Source organism: Trachypithecus francoisi, unplaced genomic scaffold, assembly GCF_009764315.1.
Source record: "Trachypithecus francoisi isolate TF-2019V2 unplaced genomic scaffold, Tfra_2.0 Lachesis_group5, whole genome shotgun sequence".
NCBI lineage: Eukaryota > Metazoa > Chordata > Mammalia > Primates > Cercopithecidae > Trachypithecus > Trachypithecus francoisi.
In genome coordinates, this window is record NW_022681470.1 from 137,836,971 (window position 1) to 137,848,028 (window position 11,058).

Below are 11,058 nucleotides of genomic sequence, written 5' to 3' on the forward strand. Positions count from 1 at the left end.
TGGCGGGCGCCTGTAGTCCCAGCTACTCGGGAGGCTGAGGCGGGAGAATGGCATGAACACGGGTGGTGGAGCTTGCAGTGAGCCGAGATTGCGCCACTGCACTCCAGCCTGGGTGACAAAGTGAAAGCAAGACTCCGTCTCAAAAAAAAAAAGACTTGACTTTGTGGTGAGGGGAGGTCATCTGTAGACTCCTGGACCCGTTTTTGCCTTACTTATTCTCTAAAGACTAAAATATTTCCTAAAATGTATGGGCACTGTTTATCAGAAAGTACCTTAGTTAAAACATATAAATTCATTTATGCCTTATAAAGCTACATTTTTTCAAATTGCTTTACTGAGTCATAGGAGGCTAAAAATTTGTGTAAATTGGCCAGGTGCGGTGGCTCAAGCCTGTAATCCCAGCACTTTGGGAGGCCGAGACGGGCGGATCACGAGGTCAGGGGATCGAGACCATCCTGGCTAACACGGTGAAACCCCGTCTCTACTAAAAAATACAAAAATCTAGCCGGGCGAGGTGGTGGGCGCCTGTAGTCCCAGCTACTCGGGAGGCTGAGGCAGGAGAATGGCGTAAACCTGGGAGGCGGAGCTTGCAGTGAGCTGAGATCCGGCCACTGCACTCCAGCCTGGGTGGCAGAGCAAGACTCCGTCTCAAAAAAAAAAAAAAAAAAAAAAAAATTGTGTAAATTGTCTAAATACAAGCCTGTCTTTCTCTGATAATGTGCTGTTGATGTTAACTTGTCAACAGCCTGCTTATATCAGCAGTGTAAAGTTAACAGCAACATAGAAGTTTCTTTTCTATATTATGCAATGGCATAGACCAATTCAGTCACTTCCTTTTAGGTGCCAATGAAGCTGCTCTTCAGAAACACTTATTTAAAACTCCCTAAGTTCAAAATCCAGGCACCACAGGATGCAGCATCAGCCACTGACCAAACCCTGTCTGTGTGTGGAGGTGACATACCCAGTCCCAGATAATGTATCCACATCAGTGAAGGGTGGAATCATTGATTGTCAGGTCACACAAAGTAACTCAGAGCAGGGAAGACAAGGCAGTGAAACCTGACCAGGAACGGTGGCTCACACCTATAATCCCAGCACTTTGCTAGTCCAAAGCAGGTAGATCACTTGAGGTCAGGAGTTCAAGACAAGCCTGGCTAACATGGTGAAACCCTGTCTCTACTAAAAACACAAAAATTAGCTGGGCATCGTGGTGTGTGCCTGTAATCCCAGCTAATAAGGATGCTGAGGCAGGAGAATGGCTTGAGCCTGGAGACAGCGATAACAGTGAACTGAGATCACACCTTTGCACTCTCCAGCCTAGTCAACACAGCGAGACTCCGTCTCATGAAAAAAAAAAAAAAAAAAGTTGGATGCACCTGCATCCAACTCCTGTCTCATCCTTCTCCCTTGAAGGCCAAATACACCCTGATACTTTTCACCAAAGAGTAGAAAGAACACAGTTCACTTGATCCCAAATGTGACTTTCCACAGGATGCAAGCAGTGTTGGAATGGCCAATGACAGTGACAATTAAAGTGCAGGGTGAGGGTGATGAACAGAACACACTGGAGAGCCTGACATTGGCCTAGATATGGGGGTGTCTTGATGTTTCACAAAGAGCCCAAGGAGCACCCAAAGAGGACACTGGAGCACAGTCCCAAAGGATCTTCATATGCCAGGAACGCCACTAATTTTGGAAGTCAGCGACATTGGTGCCTGTTTGAGTCCTGATGCTTCATCTATAACATATGCTTTTCTGCATCTGGTTAGACAAGGAAATCTGAAATTTTTGTTTCAGCATTTAGAAATAAGTTATTTAAGCAATCCTCAGACTCGTAGTTTATGCTGGAACTACCTTCAGACACACAGCTACAGATAGGGAATCTAATGAGTATTTCCAAGGCTACACTCTGTAGGAAAAAACTCTTCATGAAGTCAGTGGGACCCTCTCATGGGAGGATTTTAAGACCCACAATCAAAAAGGTAGGGAAACTAAATTAGAGTGGAAGAGGGCAGGAGAAGGTCAGGGACTTTCCCGGAGGCCTAACACACCCAACATTATTACCCTGGATGAAAATCAATACATATCCTAACACCACACACTCTCTTCAATGTTTAACCGACAAAATGAAATGTATTCAAAGCTAAACTTCCAGAATTCTGCTTTACACTATCAATGATGTTTTAATATCCCTCAATGTGTTGATACTAGGGCATTATTAAATACGAATACCATTTTCTGGTTATATATGAAAAATATCTTGACTTCTGAGATATGAAAAGGCTCATTTTTAGATATGCATGTTCTTGCACTTTTTTTTTTTTATAAAATAAGGTGAAAAGACAGGAAAAATGTTTTCAGATCATGGAACTTGGATTAAGTCATATAAATTTATTTAACATTTATATATGGGAGCCTTCAGAATGAAGACCCACCCAACAATAAGACAAAAAAAGCTTATATACCATTCTGAGGCCAGGAAAGAATGCAGATGTGGCTGACCAAAAAATCCCGGATTTGGTGGGTAAATCAGGTTTAATGGCAAGACAGATTAGGGAAGAGGAAGGGAAGAAGCTTGCCTTCTGTGTAGCTAAGGAGACCTTGTTATGTAGATGAGGACTCCCTCATAGAGAATAGGTGGGAAATGCCACTTTTCAGACTTTTATTTAGAATTTTAAATAATAGGGACAGGATTATGCTATGTTGCCCAGGCTGTTCTCTAATTCTTTTTCTTAAGCAGTCCTCCCAGCTCAGTCTCCGAAAGTGCTAGGATTATAAGCATGAGCCACCATGCCCAGGGAGTTTTGTGGGATTTTTTTTTTTTTGAGACCGTGTCTTGCTGAAGTTAGTATGTCAGCATACTAACACATTAACTGCAGAGCTGTGTCCCAGTCCCAAGTGCCCCTTTCTCATAATTCTACATATTGGTATCAAACGTTGGACTAAGTGTCAGATAATGCTCTCCAATAATCTGAAGACCAACAAATGTCTGGATTTCTTTTTTCTTTTCTTTTCTTTTCTTTTTTTTGAGATGGAGTCTCGCTCTGTTGCCCAGGCTGGAGTGCAGTGGCCGGATCTCAGCTCACTGCAGCTCTGCCTCCCGGGTTACGCCATCCTCCTGCCTCAGCCTCCCGAGTAGCTGGGACTACAGGCGCCCGCCACCTTGCCCAGCTAGTTTTTTGTATTTTTTTTAGTAGAGACGGGGTTTCACTGTGTTAGCCAGGATGGTCTCGATCTCCTGACCTCATGATCCACCCGTCTCGGCCTCCCAAAGTGCTGGGATTACAGGCTGGAGCCACCGCGCCCGGCCTTTTTTTTTTTTTTTTTTTTGAGACGGAGTCTCGCTCTGTCGCCCGGGCTGGAGTGCAGTGGCCGGATCTCAGCTCAGCTCACTGCAAGCCCGCCTCCCGGGTTTACGCCATTCTCCTGCCTCAGCCTCCCGAGTAGCTGGGACTACAGGCCCCGCCATCTCGCCCGGCTAGTTTTTTGTATTTTTAGTAGAGACGGGGTTTCACCGTGTTAGCCAGGATGGTCTCGATCTCCTCAGCTCGTGATCCGCCCGTCTTGGCCTCCCAAAGTGCTGGGATTACAGGCTTGAGCCACCGCGCCCGGCTGCCCAGGCTGTTCTTGAATGCCCAGGCTCAAGTGATCCCCCAACCTTAGCCTCCGAAAGTGCTGAGATTACAGTCATGAACCAATGAACCCCGCCCTGAAAAGGAAATATTTCAAAGGGAAATTCAAAGGGAAAACATCTAATGCTCAAGTTGTTATCTATAGAGCAGTTAACAGGAACTATCATTTAGGGTCTAAGGGGTTCTAGGACACTAGGTATGAAGCAAAATGAGGAAGGTCAGAGAACAAGCTGACCCAATGATTAATGCTGAAGGTGCTGCAAGCTTGGTTTAAGATTTCCTCCTCCCTTCCTCCCTGATGAATTTGATAAAGTTTAAAGGGATGGTTTTACCAGGGCCTTTTCCATTGACTGCAAGGAGGCCATCGCTCCTGGCAAATCCTCAATAGTTCAAGCCTCTTATGTGGCTGGAATGATCCAGTCCATAAGGAAATGTCACCACCTGCTATGTTTTGCACTTTGATCATCAAAGGGGGTCAGCATTTCCCCAGGGAGTTTGGTTAGATTTTTATTTTATTTTGTTTGTTTAGAGACAGTGTCTGGCTGAAGTGCAGTACCCAATTACAGCTCACAGCAGCCTCAAACTTTGGGGCTTAAGTGACCCTCCTGTCTCAGCCTCCTGAGTAGCTGAGACTGCAGGTACACACACTTCTCCTGGGTAATTAAAAAAATTTTATGGAGATGGGAGGGTCCCACTTCACTGCTCAGGGTGGTCTCCAACCTCGGGCTTCAAGTGATCTTCCCACTTGGGCCTCCCAAAATGTTGGGTTTACAGGCATGATCCACAGCACTGGGCCTCCCAGACTGTTGTTGAAAGGTCTTTGCAATCTCTTCTGCAGCAGTCTGTTCCCTGACAGTGAGAGTCTCATCCTTTGACCCCATGTTGCAGCAGTAGTTAAGTGTTCACTTTTCTTTTCATAAGGGGGCGAGCTTGCCAGTGACCCTCATCCTCCTCTTCATCGATGACTTCTTTGTCATCAGAGCCTTCCTTTCCATAAATTCCCATGGAATCCAAGTTTTTACGTCCCAATCGGGCTTAGTTATGATAGCTACTGGCCCACACCAGCTGCCACAGCACCCCTGTCCCATGGAAACCGCCCAACTCTCTCCTTCCCGAGCGTGCTGTCCCGGGAGCCCCCATCTCTGCTCTCCCGGGGTCCGGGCCCTAGAGCCGCACTGCTGCAGATCCCAGTTCCCTGGAATGCTCCCTCCACATATCCACATCCATCTCCAGCTTTCCACCATCTCTCCGACCAGCCTGGCCTGGAGGTGCTGCAGTGTCATTGAACGCGGGTCCCTCAGCTGCCACCTCCACCACAATCTGGACATCTTTTAAATGCACTTAAGTTATCTTAGAATTTTCCTACCCCACTTTATACATAAACATAGGAGGAGAGCAGGGACTGTGCTGGTGTCTTATTCACACAATGGGATTGAGGATGTTTGTGTCATGGAAGTGATCAACGGGGTGAGAAGTAGCTGAATAACCTGCAGGGGGCAGCAGAGTCCGAGGTCGGTGACTCCACACTGGGGCCAGTCTGGAGCCTGCCAAGGGAGGGAAAGGGAGCTCCGGGGGGCTTCCGGGCAACCCTCCCTCTCCTACTGGTGGCCTCCAGCTGCTCAGAGCAGCTCCAGAAGGAGTGTGGATTCTGAGAAGCTGAAGAGCCCTGGAAGGCATAACACCGACATGCACACGTATGTGTGGGAGTTCTGTCCTTTCTAGTGTTGTACCTCTGGAGCCTGGGGCTGTCTTCTGGGCAGTGTTTGGGGTTTGACATGCATGGGGCCTCTGGGGTCCGATTTGTAAGATACAGTGAATTTATTTGAGTTTTTCTTTAAAGATTTATTAGCCGGCTAACTTCCTTGTCATTTGTTCTCAAACTCAACTTTCCTGTTCCTCCTTGCTCCTAGTTACTTTAAAACAGCCTACCCCCTTCTCATCAGCTCTCATCAGTAACTCACATCTGTTCCCTTGGTTAGCTGTACCCATGGTTCCCCTGAAACTGCACGTCTCACACGCTCCACCTCTGTACCTCATGTCCCCCTCCCCTTCTATATTTAGAAAAATACATGCAAGTAGCTCAAGTAGCCAATCGGGTCAGCTCAGATTGTGCCGTCCAACCCCAGCCCATGAAGGAGTGACACAGAGATAGGGACTGCATTAAGGATAAAAATCTGCTGGTCTCCTTTGTTCTCTGTGCTCCTGTGATCTTGATTGATGCAAGTGGCACCGTTCTGCGGTAGTAAATTGTCTTGCTGAGAGAATTCAAAAAAAAAAAAAAAAACTTTTGCCTGAGTGCTGGTTTTATTTCACGGCACCGAGCATTATTCCGGGAGCATTTTATATCCAACAATTCTGGGGGATCGTCCGGGATCCCCATTCTCCTTTTGGAAGGGTTCCTCGGTCACCCTACCCTGGGGAGATGCGTCCCACTGCCCCATTGCGGTGGCCTCAGGGACAGGAGATCGAGACCCACCCATTTTGACGAATAAACCCGGACTGTCAGCAACGCGGGGAAGAGAGGCTTGCAACACCGCAGGGACCAGGTAAACTCTGTGCACAGACCAAGGTAGGAAACGTCGGCAACAAAGTAATTCTTTGGTAGTCGGAGGGGTGTGTCAGGGCATTCTGGGGGTTGAAAGTGCATGAATGGTAACAAGCACCACTGCTGTGCGGAGTGAGTGGGTCCAATCTGCGGTTCTGTGTTCACCTCACACGGCTTAGGGCAGCCCTTCGGGGGTCCTGTCACAGGTTTATACTGACCTGCCGTCAATGCTAAGAGGAATCTGAAACAAACCTGCGAGGGAAGCAGCCAGAGTGGATGAAGCGAAAGAAGAGTGCAAGGAACCTCCAGCAGGTGGAGCTAAAGGATAGTCGAATTGAGCCTTGGCAACACTTCCAGTGAAGGATAGGCAAAAGACCCCCTAATATGAGGGGTTGAGCCACAAGGAACCCCCCAAATAGGCAAGAGATCCCTAATATGAGGGGTTGAGCCACAGCAAGCGCCCCTAGGCAAGAGATTCCTATTACGAGGGATTGAGCCTAACCAGGACCCAGTATAGGAATCATTACAAGCAAAAAATATAAAGTTAGCAACAAAGATATCCCCCCAATAGTCCCCTAGATCTCATGTTAAAATATTAGAAAGATAATGAAAAGACTAAACATAAGAAAAAGCAATTAATGATAAAATATTGCTGTTCCTTTTAAACTCAAGAACTAATCCTTGAACCCTTAGTTTTCTGGCCAGAATTTGAGTCAAATGAGGGATGGATTTGTGAACTTCTAATGCAGAATGTTGCCAGTAGAAGACCTGCCTCCCGAGAAGAAATAGATTATGCCCTATGTTAGTGGCAAGGAGTTGTCTTTTCCCCTCCTCCAAGGATTGAAAGAAGCAAGTCAAAAACTAATCTTTGGAGGAAAATTAGTTATACATGTGCCCTATTAAGATAGAACCATCTTGAATGAAAAAGACAGTGAAGGAAGGGGCTCAGGGGTTCCTAGCAAAAAGAACAATACGCAAAATCCCCTAGACCATTCCCCACCTAATATACCCAACCCTTCCCCTCAGGCATTGCCCCATAAGTCTGTTCTTCCCCAGCCTAAGTCCCTCTCCCCTAAAGAACTCCAAGCTCCTAATTCACCAGATGGCTTTTGCCAGGCTAGCAACATGAATGATCTGCCGCAACATGTTGTTAGCGTTGTCTGGCCCATAGTGCACCCCCGCGGCAGGCAAAGCCCATGCTCCTGCCCACTGGCTGGTCCACGGTCCCAGCACTGTATTGACGGCGGCTCTGCATGACATGCGAGCCAGGCCCCACCCTATGCCCCGTGCAAGCTACATTATAGGATATCTGCCTTACTTTTGCCGAGGCCGAGTAATATGGGGCTTCAGCCATGGCTCCAAGCAGCCTGGCATCCCCGCAGCTAAGTTTCCTGAGCAAGAAATAGATAATCTTTCAGCTGATATATCCACTAGCGTTTATTATAGTCAGGCCAGTGTTAAAAGTGAAAATATCCACCAGAAAAGAACTTTGATTCTTTTTTTTTTTTTTTTTTTGAGACGGAGTCTCGCTGTGTCGCCCAGGCTGGAGTGCAGTGGCGCGATCTCGGCTCACTGCAAGCTCCGCCTCCCGGTTCCCGCCATTCTCCCGCTCAGCCTCCGAGTAGCTGGGACTACAGGCGCCCGCCACCGCGCCCGGCTATTTTTTTTGTATTTTTAGTAGAGACGAGGTTTCACCGTGTTAGCCAGGAGGGTCTCGATCTCCTGACCTCGTGATCCACCCGCCTCGGCCTCCCAAAGTGCTGGGATTACAGGCCCCTTGAGCCACCGCGCCCGGCCTAACTTTGATTCTTTAAAGTCGGTTATATTAAAATGTACCACCAAACAAGGATTACATGTGTATAAATATGAAGCTATTCTGTTGAAAATGATAATATTACTAGTAATTTGCTTAACCTAACAAGTTTCTTAACGAAAGATCCAAATCTAAAAAGGAAGCACACATGTTTAGATTTAACTGATTACCATGCAAACATCTGGCCAAACTCAAGAGAAACCCCCTTCAAAAATGATTAAAGAAAAAAGGATTTAACAGATGTTCAATAATTAACAGAGAAGTCCCTAGAGAAATAAAATTTTAAAAATTGTTTAGTAATTAGTTTACCCAAATCTGTAAGCTGTCTGCACTTAGTCAAGCTTTAAAGTACCTGCAAAGGAACCATCTATTCTAATCTATACTGATTCTAAATACGCCTTTATGGTGGTTCATACATTTAGAAAATTTCAGACAATTAATAATAAAGGTCAAAGCCTTGTTCATGAAGAGTTAATCACCCAAGTGTTAAATAACCTTCAGTTAGCAGAAAAAAATCCACTGCCAACATTCCTACATACTTGGTTTATCTTCCACTTTCTCTTCCCTCAAAACTCACAATTTTCCAGTGCAGGTGCCTCCGCTAGAGTTCCCAGTACATCAACACCAGCTGACGAGGCGGCTTAGTACTTCCCACCATTGAAACTGCAGTCCGGACAGCAGAGAAAGGATAGACCCATCACACCCGAGTCAAGAAAGCACTGCCACCCCCAAAATCGTAGGCCATTATTCCAGGGGGAAACCCCCTCAAACTAAAGCTAAGAAAAATTTAACTCTCTTCCACCCATTCTATTACTCTTTCTTTTCCCCTTCCAATGCTGACCACCTTGTCATTAATGTGACTCAATCAAACTCACCCCGTTATCACGTTTAATGCTATATCTAGCATACCCTGTAAAGATCTCCAAAGTCAAAGACAAGTCTCAGCCTCAGAAAAGTATAAGTATCTCTGTCCCTTTAAGGTGAAAGGCTCCCCCTACCAAGACTCTTATTCCTTAACAAATATAAGAAAACAAGTCTCTCATAGCTAGAATGATGTCCTATGGACAACCAAATATCAAGGCTAGACCTCATCAGCAGATGGCTGTATATCCTAAAAACCATACATTCATTTCACTAAAAAAAGCACCTCCCCCAATTCCTAGTATAATCAATGTAATCCCATACAAATTTCCGCCTCTACTGACCCTAAACCTACTTTAAGTCCTTTCTATGGCATAGGAGCCAACTTGGCCAGCACAGACCTCATAAGGTCTTTTGAAGTGCGTTTTATTAATTCTTCATTCTCTTTACCCCCTTCCTTCTCTTCTCCTTCTAAGCTTTCTTTTAATCAGACTGCCACCTCTTTTCTACCTAATGATAATACTAAAGTAAATATTGTAGAAGTAAAAGATTTAAGACAAACCCTAGCAATTAAAACAGGATATCAAGATGTAAATGCCTGGTTGGAATTGATTCAAGATTCTGTCTGCACATTGAACAAAAGCAACTGTTATGCTTGTACGCATGGCAGACCAGAGGCCTGGATTGTTTCCTTTCCACTAGGATAGGCCTTCAGTCGACCAGGCATAGGCCGTATGGTAGCTCTTTTCCAAAATTCCACAGCCTGGGGCAACAAAGCATGCCAAGCTCTCTCTCTGCTATATCCTGAAGTCCAACAACCTGCAGGTCAGCCCCCAAAGGCCATTCAGTGTCCGTCCCCCAATGTCAGTTTCACCTCGTCTCTCACAACAAGAGGAGAATTTGGCATTCCTTAGAAGTTTAACAAGATGCAATAAGCTTAAGCCCTTCCAAAAACTTACCCATCAGTCTGCCCTTAGTCATCCTCAAGCAGATGTATGGTGGTATTGTAGTGGACCTTTACTGGGCACTCTGCCAAGTAACTGGAGCAGCACTGGTGCTCTTGTCCAACTGGCGATCCCTTTCACCCTGGCATTTCATCAATTATACAAGGAAAAACCACAACACCGAAAAATAAAATAAGCCCCTTATAAGTCTTTTGAATCTCAAGTTTACATAAAGGCCATTAGAGTCCCACGGGCAGTTGCCTAACACGTTCAAAACCTGAGACCAAATAATTGCAAGATTTAAATCCATATTTCCATGAATAACTATTAATAAAAATGTAGCTTAGATAAATTACATCTATTATAATCAGCAGCAGTTTATGAATTATACCGAGGATGCTATCAAAAGAATAGCTGACTAATGAAGGCCTACTAGCCAAATAGCTTAAGAAAACAGAATGGCTCAGCCAGACGCCGTGGCTCATACCTGTAATCCTAGCACTTTGGGAGGCCGAGGTGGGTGGATCACGAGGTCAGGAGATTGAAACCATCCTGGCTAACATGGTGAAACCCCATCTCTACTAAAAAATACAAAAAAATTAGGCGGGCGTGGTGGCAGGCGCCTGTAGTCTCAGCTACTAGGGAGGCTGAAGCAGGAGAATGGCATGAACCCAGGAGGCGGAGCTTGCAGTAAGCTGAGATCGCATCACTGCACTCCAGCCTGGGCAACAGAGCGAGACTCTGTCTCAAAAAACAAAAAACAAACAAACAAAACAGAATGACTCTAGACATGTTATTAGCCAAAAAAGGTGGAGTTTGTGTTATGATTAAAACCCAATGTTGTACCTTCATCCCAAACAATACTGCCCCCCAGTGCGAGCATAACAAAGGCCTTGCAAGGACTTACCACTTTATCCAAAGAATTAGCTAAAAATTCTGGAGTCAATGACCCTATTTCAAGATGGCTAGGAAAGTAGTTCAGTAAATAAAGATCTAGCGCCCCCCCTCAATACTTACGCTCGTACAGTCCGTACAGATGTACTTACTTCCTGTTAGTGTTGTGTTCATACCTGCATCCATAGGCTAATCCCAAGGATTGCAACAGACCAGCAATCTTACTGAAACCCCCCTTAGTTCTCCCCCACGCTGGTTTCTAGTAACTTTTCCTTTCCAAAGATCAAATCAACAGCAAAGCCAAAACACGTTTAAAAAGTTTAAAGAGAAAAAGATCATAAGAAAATTAAAAGGAGGAATTGTAACACA

The 11,058-nt window shown here is 45.5% G+C and overlaps 1 protein-coding gene across 1 annotated transcript in view; it reads right to left on the bottom strand.

The window, feature by feature from the left end:
• LOC117074210 (zinc finger protein 878-like) overlaps positions 1 to 11,058 on the bottom strand; it is a 79,945-nt gene that overhangs the window by 15,577 nt on the left and 53,310 nt on the right. The gene's annotated exons all lie outside the window — the stretch shown is intronic.